General features: G+C 42.6%; 1 pseudogene; it reads left to right on the top strand.

The window, feature by feature from the left end:
• The first annotated feature begins 789 nt into the window (after window positions 1-789).
• Window positions 790-6446, top strand: LOC132978673 (NLR family CARD domain-containing protein 3-like; annotated as a pseudogene).
• Window positions 6447-23900: the final 17454 nt, after the last annotated feature.

The raw sequence follows: 23900 nt of genomic DNA, 5'->3' as shown, positions 1-23900 counted from the left end.
TGTTTGTCAACAGGGGACCAGTTAGTAGATGGTAATTCAAGGACGTCTCTCAAAACCTTGCTGAACAGTCAAAGACAACGTGTATTTTTCCAGGCTTTTGTGGGTGATACACCCCATGGTGTGGGATGAACCATGCTGGAGTGTTGCCAGCTTCTGTCTCTGAAACCTTTTCTGCATCGTCACGCGCTATGGTCTCGTCCATGAACTTCTTGTAGTCCTTGTAGTACTGTTCGTTTCTTCTCAACTTTCTTTCCAGACATTTGAGGCGGTTGATGGCACAAACCTTGTTATCTGGTAAGTTTGGTCTTTCTTTCTTGAAAGGAAGTGGCATTTCATAGTGGCCATCCTCTTTCAGTCTGATGCCACTTTCCATTGTTGATATGAATCGGAGATCTTCTTGAGAAATGTGATCATCATCTGAAGTCCTTTCAACAAAGTCAGACTCCAGCACCTTGATGATGTCTGTCGGTGTGGCTGCTTCCATGACCTGGGTTCTGCAGACAGACAGCACTTCACCTGTGAAATCTGAAGAAGACAGGAGACCTGGTATCACTTGCTTCACGATAACCTGGTGGCTTATTCCAATCTCATCTCCATAGTCAAGACGTGGGTTTCCATAGCCAACTACATTCCAGCTTAAGTCTGTTCTCTGTGCGAAGGGCTGAATTTCTTCACCAGGTACAACTTGTCGTGGCAAGAGAGCTTGAGGACAGTTATAGCCAATTAGTAGGCCAACATCACAACTTTGTTGAGAAGCAATCTCATCTGCGATGTGTTCAAGATGAGGCCATGCCCTCGCAGTCTCTGGAGTGGGAATGTGATCTCTGTTTGCAGGGATGAACTCTCTTGAGTAGGTCACTGGCAGACGAATTATTCTGTCTGAGTTAAATCCTCTCACTTGTAAACCAGTCAATTTCCGGCTCGAGACAATTGTGTTTCTTGACGCCATTGTAGACAGCTTTAGTTGAACTGGTTCATTCCTTGTATTGAGAGCCCCTGCTGTGTCTTTAAGAATAAAGGTTGTGTCACTTTGTGTATCCAAGAGTGCGTACACAAGAACCTCACGATCTGGCTCGCTTATGGCTGAGACCCACACAGGAATAATTGTGGATGTGTGTGTGTTCTTGACATCTTGAATGACTCTATTGGATGTTGCCTCACTCAATGTTGTTAGTACTCTATCTTGTGTGTGATCCACCCACCTTTCTTTAGACCTGTAACTGTTTTTTGCTCTTTCAGGCCTGGTAGACATCCTTTCTTCTTTGGTGCGATTGTCATGGAGGCAAGTTGGATGTTTTTTCTCACAAGTATTACAGATCTGCCTATTTTCACATTCTTTGGAGTGATGGCCAGACCTAAGGCATCCAAAGCACAACTTCTTCTCTTGAATGAACTTCACCCTCTCGGAAATGGCATCATTCATACATTTATGACATTGGTGTAGACCATGACCTTTCTTCTCACAAAAGACACAACTTGTGACAACAGGTTTCTCATCTAAGTTTAGCTCCAGGAACTCTATTCTTTGAAACCTTTAACTTCTCACTTTCACTTGACTTAGAGCATGTAGAGATGTGATTGGGTTACAGGTGATTTTAGCTTCACGTGTGAGAAACTGGACAAACTCGCTGAAGCTCAGGAACCTGTGACTTTGTTCTTCAACTTCAATGACCTTCCTATTCCATCTTGAGGTCAGCCAGTCTGGAAGTTTTGCAAGGATTTTCTGGTTCTCGTTGCAGTCATTGAGTACTTCAAGATCTCAGACATAGCGGCTTCACAACTGTGAAGGAAGTCTGCAAGTTCCTGAAGTTCAACACTGCCTTTAGAAGTTATCTTGGGCCAACTATCAAGCTTGTCTCTGAAGGCCTTTGCTATGAGAAATGGATTGCCATATCTCTCTTCGAGGATAGTTCATGTTGCATAATAGGCTGATTCAGTGGCTAGCAGGAAGTAGCTCTCTATGGATTTCTTAGCAGCTCCACTCACATACTTTCGTAGATAATATATCTTTTCTTCAGATGGAATGTTTTTCCTGTCAATGAGTGTCTGAAATGATATCTTCCAGTCATTGAATTTTAGTGGATCACCAGTGAAAGTTGAAGGTTCGGGTATTGGAAGGCAACTTGCACTGATGGACTCTGCAAGCGCTCTGACGAGCACTGCCGTGCTGTCTTCTTGCTTTAGGTGGGTCACAGATTTTGGTGGAGAGTGACAGCGCAATGGACTTTCATGCTTGACACCCTCTCTCTCCTTTGGTATGATGAGTTGACAAAGCTCACTCATGTCTTCATCAGAGCATTCATAAACTTGTTGTCACGCCTTAGCAGCCTTCAACTTCTTAATTGTCTCTAACCTTTCTAATTGTCTCCGTTTGGCTTCTACAACTCTTTGTCTCTCTGCAGCTTCAGCTTCAAGTGTTTGGAGCTCTTCAATCTGACGTTCTTGCTCTAGCAAAACTTCTAAGGTGGCCTCATTTGCAGCAACTTCTGCAGCGGCTTCTTGTCTGTTAGCAGAAGATATGCTTGAATGTCTGGATATAATCTTTGAGCTGCAGAGAGATTGAACTGAAGACTTTGAGCGGTGAGATGGGATGCTTATTTTGTCTGAGGCTGTAGACTTCACAATAGACTCTGTCTCCTTACCATCTTGTTCTTTGTCCTTTCTTGTATCCAGGCAACGTCTTGCAGTGTCAATGATTGACCTGGTTACTGCTTCGCACGTGTCAATCCTGCATCGTACGTCATGATCAGGAATGTGGATTTATCTAAGTTCTTCATAAACAGTGGTCAGATCCTTTGAGGCATTTTCTACCTTTGTGGCATGTTCTTGAAGCAGGCTGGAAGAGCATGACCCACTTATTGCTTGTTTGGCATCCTTAGCAATAGCCTTCCACTTCTCATAGCTCACACTGAAACGATGTGCAGATCTTCTTATTTGCTCATCGCGCAGTTCTTGGTCCTTTTCCATTAACTTTCGGACTCTTTGGCTTTTTCGTGAAATTAGTGAGGTAGTGGGGTTATCAGATTCTTCGTTTTCCAACGCCTGTGGTTGCATGTCTTCTTCAACCTCCTGTTTGCCATGGCAAGACTCAAACTCTGACATTTTCCTTAGTTTATTTAAGGTTAGTTTAAATTTAACCTGTTTCTTTGCTGAATAGCTACTTAATTTAGTTTAAATGTAGCTTAAGCTTTGATGAGTTGTAAACCCTTTTTATGGTTTTAAGTAATGCTATTTTACCTATCTTTGAATTCTAAATGTCAATTTGACTTACCTCACTACAAGTGATAACTTAGCAGAAATATTAACTCTTAAATCACTCTTATTTGAACTTCTATCAAACACTTTTAGGTATTTACCTTTAAATGCACAAATTACTTATTCAGCATAACTCTTAGCACTACTGGCTCTTAATGAATATCTACAGCACACTTATCTATAAACAATGTCAATATCGAACAACCTTAATAAACTTCCATTAGAACAGGCAAGTAAACAACATTAAATGTGTTTATGAAAATAAAACGTCTCAGTCTCTTGTGCTGACAACTCTCTTCAACCTTTCTGTGTGGACGGCGGTAGCTTGGCTGCTCTCCGTAAATGGCTCCTCCCACCAACGGATCGCTGCACTAGGGTCTTCTCCTCGTCTACTCATGCAGAGCAGTCGAGTTCTCACTGTAGCTCCCTCAGATAACAACACGAATCATGAGGTCTTGATTAAAATACAAGGTTTATTTAGTCCTCCAGACCAACCCGTGAGAACTGATATTGAGAAAGGAGAGAGGAAATCAAAGAGTTTACATTTAGACAACGTAGATAACACACTTTCATACAAGCTAATTAGCATAACAATTCCCGCGTGTCATCGCTAATTTACATACATAAACATAGCAATAAAACTCACACATACCTCGTAGGCTGCTTATTATCTAAGAGGGGCTAATCCCGGACCGCTTCTTCTTTACTCTCCTTAAGTTTATCTTTTTAAGTGTGTTAACTTCTTAACTTTTATTCCGCTCTTCATCCTGTGTCACGTCTGTCAAGGTGCGTCGGCAAAACTGCTACGTGCGGAACAATCAATAATAATTAGTTCCGCCTCAATGACTGCAGAACGGAACTACAATAATAAAAGGTTGGACAAACAAAAACTAAACATGAGAGGCAGTTACAGTGATGTTGATTTGAGGCCCAGCCCTATCACTCAGATCAACTTCTACTATTCTTCTTTTAATGTTTCTAACATCTAATAGACAATTAAAAAGTTATCTTTCACAATGAAATATTGACACGTTATGACCTGTTTCTGTCTGAAAGTCTGTGAAAAAAACATACATAATGCATTTTAAAAGACTGAATAATAATAATAACAATAATAAATTAGATTTATATAACGCTTTTCTAAATACTCAAAGACGCTTTGACAGGAAACAACAAAAAAAACAAAGCAAAAACGAAGAGAACAATACAAAATAGAAATAGAGTCAAGGGAAGAGGATAAGAGTCAGAGGTTGTAGGCGGTGATGAAAAGGTGAGTTTTTAGGGATTTCTTGTAGGAAGTGAGTGTGGGGGAGTCTCTGATGTTTTTAGGGAGAGAGTTCCAGAGGGTGGGAGCTGCAATGGAGAAGGCCCTGTCCCCCCAGGACCGAAGTTTGGTCCTGGGGGGACAAATGTAATTACTTCCAAATTCATTACATTTGTTGGTATTGCTGTTAATATTTTCATTAATATAGTTAAATTTGTCATTTTGATTTAGTCAGATTTTTGCTGCAAGTTTATATTCAATATGTTTTTATTCTCTTGTAGCAGCACACATTTATTACAGGGATGTTTTTGTGTCATGCAGTTCTGTGTAATAATAAAAATTGTTTATTTGATCATTTTATAAATCCAGTCTCAGGATATGTTTCTTCTCTTTCAGTAGATAGTGGTCTGCAGGAGGTTTTAGATGAACATAAGGTCAGTCTGAGGAAGAGATGTGAACATGTGACTGAAGGAAGTGATGAAACAGGAAGTAGAACCCTCCTCAGCAGGATCTACACTGAGCTCTACATCACTAATCCAACATTACAGAATGTCACAGCAGAGACGCTCGGTGTCTGTAAACTGTTGTTCATCTTTGACGGCCTGGATGAAAGCAGACTGTCGTTGGACTTCACAAACAGGAAGGTTGTGTCTGTTGTCACAAAGAAATCACCGTTACACACACTGTTGACAAACCTCATCAAGGGGAATCTGCTTCCCTCAGCTCTCATCTGGATAACTTCTCGACCTGCAGCAGCCAATCAGATCCCTCCTTCATGTGTTGACAGGGTAACAGAAGTACAAGGCTTCACTGACGACCAGAAGGAGGAGTACTTCAGGAAGAGGTTCAGTGATGATGAAGATCTGTCCAGCAGAATCATCTCACACATCAAGACATCCAGGAGCCTCCACATCATGTGTCTGATCCCGGTCTTCTGCTGGATCACTGCCACAGTTCTGGAGCACATGATGAGCACAGAGCAGAGAGGAGAGCTGCCCAAGACCCTGACTGACATGTACTCACACTTCCTGCTGGTTCAGACAAAGAGGAAGAAGAACAAGTATGGTGAGGATCATCAATTGAGTCCTCAGGAACTCACCAAATCTGACAGGGAAGCTGGGGAGGCTGGCGTTTGAACATCTGGAGGATGGAAACATCATGTTCTATAAAGAAGACCTGGAGCGTTGTGGTCTGGATGTCACAGAGGCCTCGGTGTACTCAGGAGTTTGTACACAGATCTTCAAAACAGAGTGTGTGATCTTCCAGAAAACAGTCTACTGCTTTGTTCATCTTAGCGTTCAGGAGTTCCTGGCTGCAGTCTACATGTTCCACTGTTTGACAAACAGGAACACAGGTGTAGTAGAGGCTTTCCTTAAAGACATCAACCTTGTGGACTCATCTGGAAATACTTTTTTATAGAAGATTTCTAAAGTTCTAACTCCTGGCCCATCCCTGGATGTCTTCCTGAGGAGTGCCATGGAGAAATCCCTGAAAAGTAAAAATGGTCACCTGGACCTGTTTGTTTGCTTCCTTCATGGCCTCTCTCTGGAGTCCAACCAGAGACTGTTAGGAGGCCTGCTGGGTCGGAGAGACAACAGTCCAGAAATGATCCAGAGAGTCATCAACAACCTGAAGGAGATGAACAGTAAAGGTATCTCTCCTGACAGAAGCATCAACATCTTCCACTGTCTGACGGAGATGAACGACCTCTCAGTACATCAGAAGATCCAAGAGTTCCAAGAGAACAGATCAGAGGAGAAACTCTCTGAGATCCATTGCTCTGCTCTGGCCTACATGCTGCAGATGTCAGAGGAGGTTCTGGATGAGTTGGACCTGAAGGAGTGCAACTCATCAGACCAGGGACGACTGAGACTGATTCCAGCTGTGAGGAACTGCAGAAAGGCAAAGTAAGTCCAGATGTGATTAAATAGGAGTATAAAGCTTTTCATTTATTCATATATATATATATATATACTATACAGTATTTCGCACAGAATGACGAGGTACCTGGGCGGTGGAGCGAGGGGGGTGCAGACGATAGTCTTTTTTTTTTTTTTCTTACTCTTATCTTAGGGTATACTGTATTTTAATATTAGGTTTGTATTTATATCAAATGTGTTTTCCCTCTAAATTAATTTTGTTTTTGCAACAAACTACTTTAATCTGTTAAATTTATCCACGCACGCGCACAAACACAAACACCAGGAGTACGCCTCACGTTTTGAAAAGTTCCTCTTGATATTCTGTTATTTATAGGAGTTCAGAATCAGCAGCAAGCAGCTGTATATTAACATTTTTAAAATGAAGCAATGAGAAGCTTCAGTTTTGATTGGTGCAAGGTACATTTCCAAGAGGGGTGTGTGGACAGTGGACTAAACTTCTCCAGTAGCAGTTTATCTTCAAATAGTGTTACAGGGACCAAATGTTCCTCTGAGGACAGTTTGTGTTTAGAGTTATGAACATATACCACAGAATCTGTACAATTCTCCAACTTTCACATTTCTCTACCAAACCTCCATAGTGCACCTTTGATTTACAGTTAATTCATACAATAATAAGCATCCAGTAACAGTTAACAAAGGTCTGTTGTTAACATTCATTTAGGGTTTACGTTTAAATTAAGTAACTAATTAATATTAAATGGTTGATAGAGGTGGTAATTCAGATGCATGTCTTGAGGTTTACAGCTAAGTCATTTCATTTAGACAACCGTTTTTATTAATGTTTGTTTAAGGTTTATGACTGTCCACTTACTTGTCTTTCCTCCAACAGATGCACTCTATGACGGTCTCTCAGAGAGAAAAAAAAGTTTACTGTCTTCTTGCATGACGATTTCTATTCAGTTCAGTGAAGTCTACAACATGCAGTTTCTGTTCAGCTTTGTCGCTCTTTTAGTTCCGTCTGTTTTCTCTGTGGAGTTTGCACTCCTACTTGCTACAGTACGGTAGTTGAGCTCTCAGCCTGTAGTGAATGTTGTGAAGCACAGACTCCTAGCTTGTGAGCTCTCTGCCCGACTCCACTGGTCACTCTTTAACTTTATGTATAGGACTCTTTCAATCAAAAGAACCCTCAACAAGGTTTATTTACGGAACAATATACCACCGTTTTATGTAAATGCGTGCAGTCTGTTCCGGATTGTCTGGATAAAGAGCCGTCTGTCATATTGTCCTGCAAATCTGTAGAAGACTGCCTACAGTTCCTAAGTGCTGACAGGGTTAGGAAAACGGTCTTCTTGGGGTGTCCTCTTCTTGGGACGCCCACTTCGCGGCCTGTCTCTGACATCCCCTGTTATATGGAACTTGGCCTTCAGTTTGGGGATGGTTCTAGGGCTCACTCCAAATAATGCTGCAACTTGGTTGTGCGGAACACCAGCTTGAGAAGCCCTATGGCACGGGCCCTATCCAGATCAGTCAAACGTGGATGGCTTGGAGCAGACACCAACTGACCACTTTAGAAGGGCCCATGCTCACAGGAGCTGCCAATCAAGCACCTGACTATCAGCACCTGGGGTATCAGAAGCTCAATAGCTCAAGAGTCAATAGCAATAGCAGAATAAGCTGCTTGGCATTGGCAGAGAAGATGTGGCAAGTTTTTCATGGGCGCAACCCACTTACTCAGTTCTGCTGCTTATCCTACAAATGTTCCTCACAAATGTGGAACCATTTAAAAGGGAAATAAACAAACTTTCCAACATTACAAGATTTATTGCCAAGAAGCATTGTTGCAACAAAAAAATAATCTGCCAAACACAAATTTTCTTTACTTTTTGCGCGATGTTTATATGAATAATGTAACATATACATACACACATACATATACACATACATATACACATACATACTAGGGCAGCACAATATATTGTTTCAGCATCGTCATCGCGATTTGCGCATGCAATAGTCACATTGCAAGGACATGTGATGTGAAGAAAAAAATTAATAAATCTGTCTGGAGCCGAAAAATATATTTGAGCCTTTCAATTAAGTTTATGTAGCCTGTCTAAGCCCATTCACATTACTAATAGATCTAAATGAGCATCCATCTATATATTTTCCCACATTACATGCAACAACTCGCATAGTTAGAGCACCTTCTCAGCGCTCTGTCATGTCACCTGCTGTTATCAGGGTCGGGCAGAGCAACGTGCAGCGTGAGTGGTCGAGCGACTGAGAGAGAGGGAGCGGTGAGGAGCAGGGATTTTGACAATCTGACAGTTTAAGGAGACAGGTCCCATATTATGCTTTTTCTAGTTTTATGTGCTCTTTAGTGTGTTTTCCAAGTGTCCTGTGCATGTTTAGGCACATCTATGTGCAAAAATTCAAAGTCTGCGGAAACTCGGCTTCTCCTACCTCCTCCTGTTAGCTGTAGCATTAGCTGCATGTAACGCTCGGTTCTAGCCCCCCTCGATAAAAATTTGTCAGTCCGATGTCATTGTCAGTGTGAGATCACTGATCTAAGCCCATTGGCTCGTTGTGGCAAGCCCTGCAGTTCATGTTGCACGCCCGTTAACTTCTGTAGCATGCCCACGATATGCCGTAGCCTGCGGTAGCACAGTAGTGCTAAGGTGCTAATGTTTATGCTCCCCTCGGATGGAGCCAGTGGCTGCATTCCCAATATGGTAAAAGAGGCGGGATTTTCCGAGACGCGTGCTGAGCAACTGACCAATAACGACAGAGCGGATCGGCAGACCAATCAGAGCAGACTTGGCCCACGTGGGGCTCTACAGTCTGGGCTCAACAGAGCGTAGCTGACGGACTCAGAGCGGAGAGGGAGCAAGGAGGAGCAGTACATGAAAACAGACACTTTTTTCGGACTTTAGCTATTGTGAACGTACAAAAGTAGGTACATAGATTAAATATACGAACCCTAAAAAGGGCATAATATGGGCTCTTTAACACTATCAGGGTTAAAGGTAAGCGCCCTCCAGATCTGTGCGTTCAACTTTGTCTTCAGTCAGAACAGACCCTACCCTAAGCCTTACCCTGATAGCCCATTTTATTTTTTATTTCACATCCTCCTTCGCACGCCTTACGATTTCATGAGCTGCAATAAAACTTGAAACAGTCGTACAGGTTAATGTTGAAGTAATCCGTTGCTTAAAGTTTGCTTTGCTTCAAGCAGAAATCGCCCTTTTTTTCTGAGGCAGACTATCTTCACAAAACGCATTGTGCTTGTTCTAGAAATGTCTCTAAACATTACTCTTCATTGATTCACATCTCTGGCAACTGATTACTCAAGCCTACAAAAAAGGCAAAACACAGGAGGACAAACTCTGAGAGCCATTGTGCGTCTGCTCAGCCTGTATGTGCGCGCTCCCACTGTGTGCGTCTCTCTTGCGCGCATGCTGGAGGGGCGCAACACAGTGCATGAGCACCTTATTAAAAAGTCTGACCGGATGTGAGAAGAATCACTTGCAAGAAATATTATAGATCAATATCGATAATTAACGGATATCAACATGATTTAGACTCTTTTCAAACGCAAATAGCGTTCACTGAGGCAAAGAGAGACAGAGGCAATCAGGTGAGAGTCTGGGAGAATTCAGCTGAACAGAGTGAAGCAGTAAACTTCAAAAAATATCGCAATATATATCGCAGGAAACAGAAATATTGCAATGTAAATTTTTCCCAATATGGTGCAGCCCTAATACATACCTAAATATTGTGCACACATATGCATTTGTATGTATAACCACGTACAAAACTACATTTATGCATAAATACAAACATGCATATGTGCATAAAACATGCATACATACATTTATATTGTACTTATTTATAAGTTCATACATTTATCCATGTTTTATTAACTGTTCTATGAATCACTGAAGCTCTGTGCGGGAGACTCCAGGAAAGAGTTTAAATGAACTGAACAGAAAAAACATTTATCATAACTTGCATTAAACTATTCCTTACTAATTTACATACTGTGGCTAAGCTGAGCCACATTCAACCTCCACAATTTCACACTTTTGTACTTACAGATCACAAAAAGCCTGAATGGATACCGCATTTTTCACACCCTAAACACTAACTAATTAGCATAAGCATATGACATTTTACATGTAGTCCGTTAGCATCGCGGCTTACGCTAATTGCATACACCAATAGAATTTTCAATACACTTGTTAGCAACGAGGTGTATCCATGCGTAGGTGAAAATATGTATTAGAAATATTACATTTGTGAAAAAAACTAAAAAATATTTTTCAAAATCTTCCCCTTCTTCCCAGAACATCCCGCGTATTTGGCCCACAGGTTGTAAATTTGAAGCTCCCGCTCTAAAAAGCATGTCTCTTAATAACAGAGTGTAAAACAGAATTTCCCTCAGGGATTACAAAATTACGAAAAGATTCTCCCGACCTAGCTGTTCACATATGCACCTCACAGCGGGAGACTATCCCTGTCAGAGGGGAGGGGGGGGCGGGGGAGTCTCCTGAGGTAAGACGTGACGTAAAAAAACAACGTGAAGACGAAGCGACAGAGTCCGCTACACAACGCTATAATGAGAATATTTGCCTTTATATCAATGCTATGTGTAGTCCAACAGAATGACAACATCAAAAAAAGAGCAGAGAATAGCATACTGGAGAATAGAAAACATAATGCAGACATTTAATTACGTGCACAGAGATCGTAGTGGCCGCGTGCAGACACTGTTTGCACCATGCAGCAGTAATAGTATACGAATGTCACTCCCCCTTCTTTTGGCTCGTGGTGAATTCTCCGGAGAATATGCTTCAGCGTTCTCACATCAGCTCACCCAGACTTGCTGCGGTAAAAATACTAGGGGTCTGGTGTGACAGGTCAATTTAGAACATTGATGTTTATTGTTTGGTTTTTGGGGACCCCACAAACTCATTTTTCTTGTATTCGTCATTTTGAAATTCCTTAGTTCAGGATTTTTCCTGGCTCAGAATGGGCCTTTGGGGGGTGATTATACGTGCTGTAGTAAACATTCGACCCGCGTATTACAGTATAGTTTGAGTCTGTATTACCTTATTTGACAGAAATCTGTGAATTTCCTGTTATTTCTAAACATTTTATGAAGAATATTATCATTATGCTTAAGTTACTGAAACCCAAATTAAATCTGGTAAAGATTTTTTTTTTCATTGCAACAGAGAAACAGGGGAGGAGAGGGATTTTAAGGGAGAGGGGTGTAATGAGATTGGGAGAGGGGGGGTCACATCCTGCCAGTTCATTTCACCCTCTTCCTATGATGGCTGCTCTTTTCATTTAAATTGTGTTTTCATTTTACATACACATTTGTTTAAGTACATTTCTTTGAGTTACTAAGGTATTATGTCAAATAATCACAGATTTAAGTCACAGATCATTTGGATGATTTGATCAGATCAGGAACTTGAGAAATAATAAAAATATATTTGCTGGTTATAACACAGCGCTGTTTGACAGTCTGTGTGGAGAAGTTCACAGACTACAGCTGGCTGACGTTACGATCGTTAAGTTATTGATTGTTGATAAAAGCAGACACGGTGGAAGTGGACGGAGAAAAGTTGAACGTGGGTTCCCGACTCGGTCCATACGGATAGCGGATCAACCGTGTTCCGTTGCACTACAAGTAAACAGGTGCACGCGGTGGTTGGCCTTCCGGTGTGTGTGTGTGCGTTTGCAGCCATGTATGTTGGTGTGTCTCGTCTGGGCGTGCCCCCGCGATGACCCGTTCCAATTAGCCGCAGTTAGCCTACATCATACGCGGTTTAGTATAGTTTTAACATGACTGTTGTGAGTTTCTGGCTGTAACACTGGCAGTAGAAACTCTGGGTGAAGTCCAAGCGAACAATTCGGCTGTTTGCGTTCGCATATACAGCTCCTCTGGGAAATATCCTGAGTTTTTCAGGAGATTTCCATATGTGTGAAAAGGGTATATGTGAAAACAACCTTTAGATTACAGAGACAATATGTAACCTTGAGTTTGATCTTAATTCTAAAACAATATAAACATCATTTGATGTAATCAAAGTAGGGCTGGACCTGAATATTCGGCTATTCGAATATTTGTTCGTTGTGTTCACACAGCGGTGAACAAAAAATGGTATTCCGGACAGCCCTAAATCAAAGATGCACCTGCTGGGAAAACCGAGAAAAAGATGGATTTTAAGTGTGCTCTAATAGATCGGCATCTGACTGGTCAGACTCACACACACATACACACACAAAAAGGTACGGCATACAGGAGGAGAAACACAGAACGTTTCCCTGCACTCACATCTCCGCCTCCTGGCAGATCCGCACTGCCCGTATGAAAATGCACGCTCCCACTGTGTGTCTCTTTCTCTCCCGCGCAGGCTGGGGGAGCGAAGCACGTTAACATATTCAATTAATATTAACGTAATATTATTTAGTAACAGAGCGACACTTGAATGATTGAACCTCAGTGTATGAGCGCGTCTGACCTGATGTGAAAAGTATCACTTTACAGGAAATATAATAGATTAATATTTATAATTAACGGTTAAGAGGTTTAACTTGTATGCTCCTGTGACTCCTAAAATCACACCTGCTCCAGTTCGCTTCCGTATCATCAACTCAACTACTGCAAGTCAATTTTCATATTCTTTCTCAATTATGTCAGCGGATCGGCCATTCCACCCTCACACCGATTATCTGGTCAACTCCTTTAATGACATCTGCAGAGGAACACTAGATTCAGTATCCCCTGTCAAATCCTGTTCAAGGTCTTCCTCAAGAATCCTCCCATGGCTCAATGATCAAACTCACTCCATTAAATGAGAGGCACTAAAGTGGAGCGTTAATGGAAGACCTCCAGCCTCCATGTTTATTATGAGTGTATGAAAGAACTTGTGAAAATATACAATGATGCAGTCAGGGATGCGAAAGCAACCTACTTCCACCCTGATTTCTTAGAACACCCAAAACACAAAACTTTTATTTGAGACCCTTGACTGGCTTGTTGGTCCTCCCACCAACAGCAACGTGCACTTATCACCTGAGCAATTTAAAGTATTTTCTATTGATAAAATTAGGAAATTCAGATCTCGGACCAATAGCACCCATAATTACAACTCACTTTGTCCCAGAACCATCAAATCACAGATCACTCCAGCTTCTGCCTCTCAATTTGTTCACCATAATATGCTCACACTCTAAAAATTTGGTCAAAGGCATGAAGTCTTCGACTTGCCCGCTTGATGTGGTCCCTACAAGGCTCCTGAAGGAGACCATGTCTACTATTGGTCCTTATATTCATCTATCTTAAACAGCTCACTGACGACTGTGGGGCGTGAAGCTGTGGCTCAGTTGGTAGAGTCAGTCATCTCTCAACTTCGGGGTTCGATCCCCAGCTCCTGCAGCCACATGTCCAATGTGACACTTAACCCTGAATTGCTCCCGCTGCTTCGTCAGCGGCATATGCATGTGTATGAATTCATTTTTAATTTGATTGAATTTTTTACAAATTATTATTATTATTGTTTTAAATTTGTATCTACTTACAAATATATGTCCCTGAGGGAAATTCTGGTTTTACACTTATTAGTGGAGAGATGTCAGAGCGGGGCTGCTACACACTACTACACAGGGAGCACAGCAGAGTGGTTGGGGGGTTCGGTGCCTTGCTCAATGGCACCTCGACAGTGCTCGGGAAGTGCCCTGGCACCTCTCCAGCTACCAGAACAACTTCCAACTTCCGGTTCCCAACCAAAGTCCCTATGGACTGAGGTACTGCCGCCCCAAAATTAGATTTGTTACTTCTGATGGACTCTTTACTCAGCAGCCTCTACCATCAGTGTGTGAATGTGTATGAATGGATGAGTTAATACTGATGGACTCTTTACTCAGCAGCCTCTACCATCAGTGTGTGAATGTGGAGGTGTGATCTGCAGTGTAAAAGCGCTTTGAGTAGCCAGAAGGCTGTAAAAGCGCTATACATCTTCAAGTCCATTAACCCTTTACCAGGTGACTGCCCCCCTTCCCCTCAGACGTCTGTGTTTGGTCAAGATCTTTTGTCTTTTGCCTAACCCTAACCCTAAACCCTAACCCTAACCCTAACCCCTAACCCTAACCCTAACCCTAAACCCTAAACCCTAACCCTAACCCTAACCCTCTAACCCTAACCCTAACCCTAACCCTACCCTAACCCTAACCCTAACCCCTAACCCTAACCCTAACCCTACCCTAACCCTAACCCTAACCCTACCCTAACCCTAACCCTAACCCTAACCCTACCCTACCCTAACCCTAACCCTTACCCTAACCCTAACCCTAACCCTAACCCTAACCCTTTTGTCGTTTGAAAGTTCAATTTCATCTCCTCCCATCAGGACGTGGGTAGAAAGTAAAACCCTGAAAAACAAAGAGATTCAGAAACAGCTTTGTCCCAGCAGCAATCAGTGAGATGAACAAGATATAATGCAGCAGCCGTGTTTAAGGAGCATTTTAAGTATATTTATTGATCTCTGCACTTTTTAATTTTGTTTTTTCTTTATCTTGTTTTTACTGATTTTACCTCTACCATCAGTGTGTGAATGTGGAGGTGTGATCTGCAGTGTAAAAGCGCTTTGAGTAGCCAGAAGGCTGTAAAAGCGCTATACATCCTCAAGTCCATTAACCCTTTACCAGGTGACTGCCCCCCTTCCCCTCAGACGTCTGTGTTTGGTCAAGATCTTTTGTCTTTTGCCTAACCCTAACCCTAAACCCTAACCCTAACCCTAACCCCTAACCCTAACCCTAACCCTAAACCCTAAACCCTAACCCTAACCCTAACCCTCTAACCCTAACCCTAACCCTAACCCTACCCTAACCCTAACCCTAACCTTACCCTAACCCTAACCCTAACCCCTAACCCTAACCCTAACCCTACCCTAACCCTAACCCTAACCCTACCCTAACCCTAACCCTAACCCTAACCCTACCCTACCCTAACCCTAACCCTTACCCTAACCCTAACCCTAACCCTAACCCTAACCCTTTTGTCGTTTGAAAGTTCAATTTCATCTCCTCCCATCAGGACGTGGGTAGAAAGTAAAACCCTGAAAAACAAAGAGATTCAGAAACAGCTTTGTCCCAGCAGCAATCAGTGAGATGAACAAGATATAATGCAGCAGCCGTGTTTAAGGAGCATTTTAAGTATATTTATTGATCTCTGCACTTTTTAATTTTGTTTTTTCTTTATCTTGTTTTTACTGATGGCTCATTCCTACCATGCTTTAGTGATCGGTGGTGAATTCTTATTCTTATCTTGCTATTACTTCACTTTATTGATGGTATATTCTTATTTTGATCTTGTTTTTATTTTATTCTTTCGATGGGTTGCTTTATCTTGTTTTTTTCTGACAGGCTTTTCTCTTTAGTATTGAGCACTGTTATTGTAGTGTATGGGCTATTTATACATGCAGACAGTCCTGCTCCAAATTCACAGAACTGAGTCAGCTTGCGTAGTTTAGCAACATATTCTGAGATGCTTTCATCTTTAGACTTACATGCATACATTATATCACCCCTTGTGCCTTACAGCGCACTTCATAGTTAATTACATTGGCGCAGTGATATGTGTTGCCGGACTTCTTGTAACCTGCCGTTTATCAGTAAAGTGTCATACTGAGTTGAAGCTCCGTCTCCGTCTTTCATTTAAAAGTTGTTACAGACACAACAAATTGGCGACGAGCACGAACCAAGATGCAAGTGAATGATCCTGGCTGCACTGACAGTTGAGGGAGGCGGCGGAGCTCGGCAGAGAGAGGAAAAAGAAGAAAAAGAAAAAAAAACAGGACTTGTGAGTGACGAGCTAAACCAGGCTAACGGCTACGGTAACTTCAAAGCGCGGATAACGTGGACAAAACGTGAGCATGTCAATTGTTGGCAAAATAGAGGAGTTTGACAGTGCAAATGAAGACTGGGAATCATATATTGAAAGGGTCGAACTTTACTTCACTGCAAATGATGTGGAGGATGAAAAGAAAGTTCCAACACTCCTCAGCCTTATAGGTGTTAGAACATATAGCCTGCTCAGAAACCTGCTAGCCCCCCAAAAGCCTGCCACACAGACGTTTCAAAGCATTGTGGACATCAAAAAATCACTTGAGCCCAAAGCCCCTTGTGATAGCAGAGAGATTCCGTTTTCACAATAGGAACCAGTCTAAAGATGAAAGCATCTCAGAATATGTTGCTAAACTACGCAAGCTGACTCAGTTCTGTGAATTTGGAGCAGGACTTTCTGATGCTCTGCGTGACAGACTGGTTTGTGGCATGCATTGTCAAAGCACACAGAAAAGGCTACTGTCAGAAAAAGATCTTACACTGGAAAAAGCACTGGCTATTGCAGTATCAATGGAGACAGCAGCTAAGGATGCTTTGGAGCTACAGAAGAAAGCTGTAGACAGTGGCATACACAAAATGTCAATGAATGACACTAGAAAACAAGAACACAAGTGTTACAGATGTGGCAAAACATCTCATGATGCAAACGACTGCTGGTTTAAGGACAAAAACTACAGAAAGTGTAACAGAACCGGACACATAGAGAGAGTGTGCAGACAGAAATCCAGCAACAAGCAAGCACAAAGAGAAAAATCAAACAAAGATAAAAAGCCAAGATACAAAGGTAAACATGTGCATAATGTGACAACATGTGAAAGTGGATCAACATCAGAGTCTGACAGTATTGGACTGGCTTGTTTGAAGTTGCATGACATAACCGAGGAAGACGACAGGGAAATTATCTGGATCACTCCAGATGTGTCTGGCATAAGACTGAAAATGGAGCTAGACACAGGGTCAGCCTTATCTGTCATTTCAAAAGCCGACTACAAGCGACTGTTCCCCAACTTATCGTTGCCGAGGACCTCTGTCAAGACCTACACAGGTGAAAGGGTGCGCCCCGCAGGTAAACTGAAAGTGAAAGTGACGTATGAGGGTAAAACACTGCAATTGCTGCTGTATGTGTTGAAAAAGGGAGGGCCGGGAATGGTTGAGGAAGATCAGACTGGACTGGCACACCATTAAAGCTCTACATTTGGCTCGAACAGACAATGATAGTTCACACAGTGCCACAGAGAGACTGTCGCAGCTACTCAAAACCCATGAGAAGGTGTTTGCAGAAGGCATAGGCACCCTAAAAGGGATAAAGGAAAGAATTGAGTTGGATGAAAATGCAAGTCCAAAATTCCACAAAGCCTGTCCGGTGCCATATGCGCTGTGTCCAAAGGTGGAAGCTGAACTACAGAATCTAGTGGCCTCTGGTGTCCTGTCAAAAGTTGAATGCAGTGATTGGGCGACGCCCATTGTCCCTGTGATGAAGAAAGGGAAGGCTGAAGCTGTTCGCCTATGTGGAGACTTCAAAGTGAGCATCAATCCTGTGCTGCGTCCTGTGCAGTACCCACTGCCACGTATTGACGACATCTTTGCATCGCTGGCAGGAGGGGAGAAGTTCTCAAAGATCGACCTAGCACAGGCCTATCTACAAATGGAGGTCGAGGAATCCAACAAGAAACTCCTCACAATCAACACTCATAAAGGACTGTTTCAATACAACAGGCTCGTCTTCGGTGTTGCTTCTGCTCCAGCAATCTGGCAAAGAGCTATGGATCAGGTGCTTCAAGGTATCCCAGGTACACAGTGTTATCTTGATGACATCATTGTAACAGGCAAGAATGATGACGACCACCTAGAAAATCTCAGCAAGGTGCTTGCCAGGCTAAGCGAGTATGGCCTGCGTGCGAAGAGAAATAAGTGTGAGTTTTTCAGGAGCGAAATCTCATACTGTGGACATGTCATTGACAAGCATGGCTTACACAAATCAAAAGAGAAAATTGAAGCTGTGCTCCAGGCACCAAAACCAGAAAATGTGTCGCAGCTGAGGTCATATTTAGGCCTTGTCAACTACTATCACAAGTTCCTCCCAAACTTAGCTACAACGCTCTACCCACTCAACGCGCTGCTGCAGACAGGAGCAAAATGGGAGTGGTCTGAGGAATGTGATAGAGCATTCAAAGAGACAAAAAGACTGATAACTTCAGATGAACTGCTAACCCATTACGACCCAGCACGACCCATCAGACTGGCCTGCGACGCTAGTCCTTATGGGATTGGTTGTGTTCTGTCACACCTCATGAAGGATGGATCTGAACGCCCTATTGCGTTCGCCTCTAGATCACTGTCAAGCGCAGAACGCAATTATGCGCAGATCGATCGTGAGGCCCTCAGTCTAGTGTGGGGTGTTAAAAAGTTCCACCATTACCTTTATGGCCAAAGGTTCACTCTTGTGACAGACCACCAACCCCTGGTATCGATTTTTAATCCCAGAAAAGGGATCCCAGTAATGTCAGCCACCCGCTTACAACGTTGGGCACTTTTCCTTGGAGCTCACTCATATGACATTGAATTCAAAGGGACAAAACAACACTGCAACGCTGACGGCTTGTCACGCCTGCCCCTGTTAACAACAGAAGGAGAAAATGCTCCCTATCCAGACCCAGCAGATGTGTTCCACACAGCAGTGGTGGATTAGCTGCCAGTGACAAATTCTGACATACAGAAACACACCAGGAATGATCCCACATTGTCAAAAGTGTACAAAATAACAATGCGGGGATGGCCAGCTCATGGTAACCCTCTGTTCCCAGAGTTTTCAGCTAGACGAGATCAACTCTCCATCTGTCAGGGAACCTTAATGTGCGGCTCCCGTGTCGTAGTTCCCTCACAACTTCGAGCCAGGGTGTTAGAGACTCTCCATGAAGGACACCTTGGTACAGTCAAGATGAAGAGTCTAGCTCGAAGCTATGTTTGGTGGCCGGGTATAGACAAACAACTTGAGGACATCACTAAAGGCTGCTCAGGCTGCCACCGAGTCCAAAATGCACCACCACAGGCACCCCTTCACCCTTGGGAATGGCCGTCGGCGCCATGGCAACGAGTGCATATTGACTTTGCAGGACCATTTATGAACTCCATGTTCCTGGTTGCCGTTGACTCTCATTCCAAGTGGCCGGAGGTGATACAGACGAAGTCAACCACTTCAGAAAAGACTGTAAGTGTCCTCAGGTCAATTTTTGCTAAAAATGGTCTGCCTGAACAAATTGTGAGCGATAACGGGCCACAATTCACTTCAGAGGAGTTCACTCTTTTCATGAAGCAAAATGGGATCAAGCATTTTAAGTCAGCGCCTCACCATCCAGCTACGAATGGATTAGCTGAAAGGTTTGTCCAAACCTTCAAGAAGTCCATTAAAGCGATGGAAAGAGAAAACATTACTCTTCAACACAAGTTGGACAACTTCCTTTTTGTCTACAGAAACTCTGTACATTCAACGACAAATCAAGCGCCTGCAATGCTGTTCCTGGGCAGAACTCTCAGGTCCCGCATTGATCTCCTGAAACCAAATCTGCGGAGGGAAGTGCAGAACAAGCAGTTCAGCCATTTGTCGAGTAAGACTGCAAGAGACTTTGAGATTGGACAGGACATCCTTGCACGTGACTACAGAGGAGACAAGTGGACCCCGGGAAAAATAACAACAAGAACTGGACCACTGATGTACACAGTTGAGGTCGGCGAACAAACATGGAGATGTCACATGGATCAGATTTTGGATGCACAGCCAAAGAGTAACAACTCATCATCTCCAGACGCGCCACTCAGTGACAGTAATGCCACCACCATCAACACATCAGCTGTAACAGAGACTCTTGCTCCAGACAAAACCTCTGCTACCCCTAAACCTCCTCCACAAGTCCAGAGGCGTTATCCTGAAAGGCACTGGGCGCCCCCCAAGAGACTGGACTTGTAGTGCCCATGTGTTCTCATATGTTGTTTTGAGTTGTTATGAAATGTTAGAATTCATACACACAAAGGTGTTGAGCTTATATATATATACATATATGTATATATATATATATACATATATGTATATATATATATATACATATATGTATATATATACAGTACAGACCAAAAGTTTGGACACACCTTCTCATTCAAAGAGTTTTCTTTATTTTCATGACTATGAAAATTGTAGATTCACACTGAAGGCATCAAAACTATGAATTAACACATGTGGAATTATATACTTAACAAAAAAGTGTGAAACAACTGAAAATATGTCTTATATTCTAGGTTCTTCAAAGTAGCCACCTTTTGCTTTGATTACTGCTTTGCACACTCTTGGCATTCTCTTGATGAGCTTCAAGAGGTAGTCACCTGAAATGGTCTTCCAACAGTCTTGAAGGAGTTCCCAGAGATGCTTAGCACTTGTTGGCCCTTTTGCCTTCACTCTGCGGTCCAGCTCACCCCAAACCATCTCGATTGGGTTCAGGTCCGGTGACTGTGGAGGCCAGGTCATCTGGCGCAGCACCCCATCACTCTCCTTCTTGGTCAAATAGCCCTTACACAGCCTGGAGGTGTGTTTGGGGTCATTGTCCTGTTGAAAAATAAATGATGGTCCAACTAAACGCAAACCGGATGGAATAGCATGCCGCTGCAAGATGCTGTGGTAGCCATGCTGGTTCAGTATGCCTTCAATTTTGAATAAATCCCCAACAGTGTCACCAGCAAAGCACCCCCAAACCATCACACCTCCTCCTCCATGCTTCACGGTGGGAACCAGGCATGTAGAGTCCATCCGTTCACCTTTTCTGCGTCGCACAAAGACACGGTGGTTGGAACCAAAGATCTCAAATTTGGACTCATCAGACCAAAGCACAGATTTCCACTGGTCTAATGTCCATTCCTTGTGTTCTTTAGCCCAAACAAGTCTCTTCTGCTTGTTGCCTGTCCTTAGCAGTGGTTTCCTAGCAGCTATTCTACCATGAAGGCCTGATTCACACAGTCTCCTCTTAACAGTTGTTCTAGAGATGTGTCTGCTGCTAGAACTAGAAATGTGTGGCATTGACCTGGTCTCTAATCTGAGCTGCTGTTAACCTGCGATTTCTGAGGCTGGTGACTCGGATGAACTTATCCTCCGCAGCAGAGGTGACTCTTGGTCTTCCTTTCCTGGGGCGGTCCTCATGTGAGCCAGTTTCTTTGTAGCGTTTGATGGTTTTTGCGACTGCACTTGGGGACACTTTCAAAGTTTCCCCAATTTTTCGGACTGACTGACCTTCATTTCTTAAAGTAATGATGGCCACTCGTTTTTCTTTACTTAGCTGCTTTTTTCTTGCCATAATACAAATTCTAACAGTCTATTCAGTGGGACTATCAGCTGTGTATCCACCTGACTTCTGCACAACACAACTGATGGTCCCAACCCCATTTATAAGGCAAGAAATCCCACTTATTGAACCTGACAGGGCACACCTGTGAAGTGAAAACCATTTCAGGTGACTACCTCTTGAAGCTCATCAAGAGAATGCAGAGTGTGTGCAAAGCAGTAATCAGAGCAAAAGGTGGCTACTTTGAAGAAACTAGAATATAAGGCGTATTTTCAGTTGTTTTACACTTTTTTGTTAAGTATATATTTCCACATGTGTTAATTCATAGTTTTGATGCCTTCAGTGTGAATCTACAATGTCAATAGTCATGAAAAGAAAGGACACTCATTGAATGAGAAGGTGTGTCCAAACTTTTGGTCTGTACTGTATATAAAAAAAAAAGGTCTTGATATGATTTTCATATTTGAATGGATTGTTTTGTTATGCATTCAGTTGTATTATCCATTCAATTTAAAAGGGGAGGAAGTGTAGTGTATGAGCTATTTATACATGCAGAGTTATATCACCCCTTGTGCCTTACAGCACACTTCATAGTTAATTACATTGGCGCAGTGATATGTGTTGCCGGACTTCTTGTAACCTGCCGTTTATCAGTAAAGTGTCATACTGAGTTGAAGCTCCGTCTCCGTCTTTCATTTAAAAGTTGTTACAGACACAACAGTTATCACTTCATGTTTTGTCCTGTGCTGTCGTTTGTGTTTAAAAGGAGGCTGACTCACTCACTGTAAACCAAATCTACCTACGGGTACCAATAAAGTTACCTTACCTTACCAATGTCTTTAAAGAGTAATTAAACCCCAAAACCACTTTTTTCAACTATAAACCTCTGTATTTGAGTATTAAGTAGTGTTATGGATCAATTCAAGTCCAAATCTCGACATTTGAGTACAAAGTATTGAAATTCGAAATATTGTGTTAGAAATGTTGAAAAACTCTTAACGGCTGTGTGGCGTGCATGCCTACGTCACCAAATCTATAAAAGCCTCATCACCTGAGGCGGCAAACTGTCGGGAGTCAAGTGGATTGAGAGAGCTGCGCGATCAATAGTTTAGTGGTTTAGTAGTTGGATTGTGCTGTTAGTATAGATTAATTTAGTGTAGATTGTAGAGTTATGAGTTTATAGTATTTACAAAGTAAGTTGGAGCTTGTAAGCAGTAGATTGGTTGTTAGATCTTATCAATATTAGTTAGCTAGTGGCTTAGCTTTAATTGTAGGTTAGTTTTAGCTCATAGTTTAGCACAGTGACTTTTATGAAACTTAGTTAGTTGTTTGATTTAGCATTTAGTTTTTAGAGTATTTATTAGATAGTGGTCAGGATGGGTCTGCAGTTTCTGCTCTGGCTGCAGTACCAGCTCCGGGTTGCACAGCTTTACAGCGGACCTGGAAATTAGGCGCCAGTGGCTGCCTGCTTTGGGGCGACCAGACCGTGATCTCCCGCCTACAGCTTGGTAGTGCAACCATCACTTCTCCAAAGATTGTTTTTCCAACATCATGGAAGTGGAACTGGGTTTTTCTAGATTGGCCAAGCTAAAACCTGATGCAGTGCCATACGTTGCTCTCCCGGTGCCGACAACAAGAGGACTGTCACAGCAGCTGCAAGTCCTTTGAATATTGAGGTGAATGAATAAATAGTATGTTGGTAATAGGCATTTTATTAACATCACATGTCTGCTTGGCTAATTTTACGGGGAAATAAACTGCTCAAGGTAAATGACGTTGGCGAAGTTCACTGTTCGGCTTCGGGAAAAGAGCAAACTTATAGACATATTGGCGGTTATGGTTAGCCGTCAGCTGACAGCTAACGCTAACAGCACTAACGCTGTTGTGTCCCGTTGCTGCAGTGTCTTCATGTTCGCTCTTTTCCCGCTGCCTAACGTTATCCTGCGGTCCTATAGATTCTGTCGATAGGCTGGTAAAGTGATGAATATTGCAATAATTAGGCCGTGTTGTAACGTCTTTCAGGAGAGCTGGTTAATATGCTTGGCTGGTAACATTAGCCTGTACCAGGGATGCGAGCACAATGCACAATTTAACCATCAGCTCGTGAGAAAGTTTACACTTATGTTTCCGCCAATTTAAGGGATACATTTGTATACTATAATAGTCTGTATCGTGTTTATCATACTTTGTGCAGGGTGATATGAGTCACAGCAGGTCGTTTTTCATCTTTGCGCACACACAGAGGGGTTTGTGAGAGGT

Source organism: Labrus mixtus, chromosome 1 (assembly GCF_963584025.1).
Source record: "Labrus mixtus chromosome 1, fLabMix1.1, whole genome shotgun sequence".
NCBI classification, from domain to species: domain Eukaryota; kingdom Metazoa; phylum Chordata; class Actinopteri; order Labriformes; family Labridae; genus Labrus; species Labrus mixtus.
Note: the sequence above shows the minus strand (reverse complement) of the source record. Positions and strands in the feature narration are given on the sequence as shown.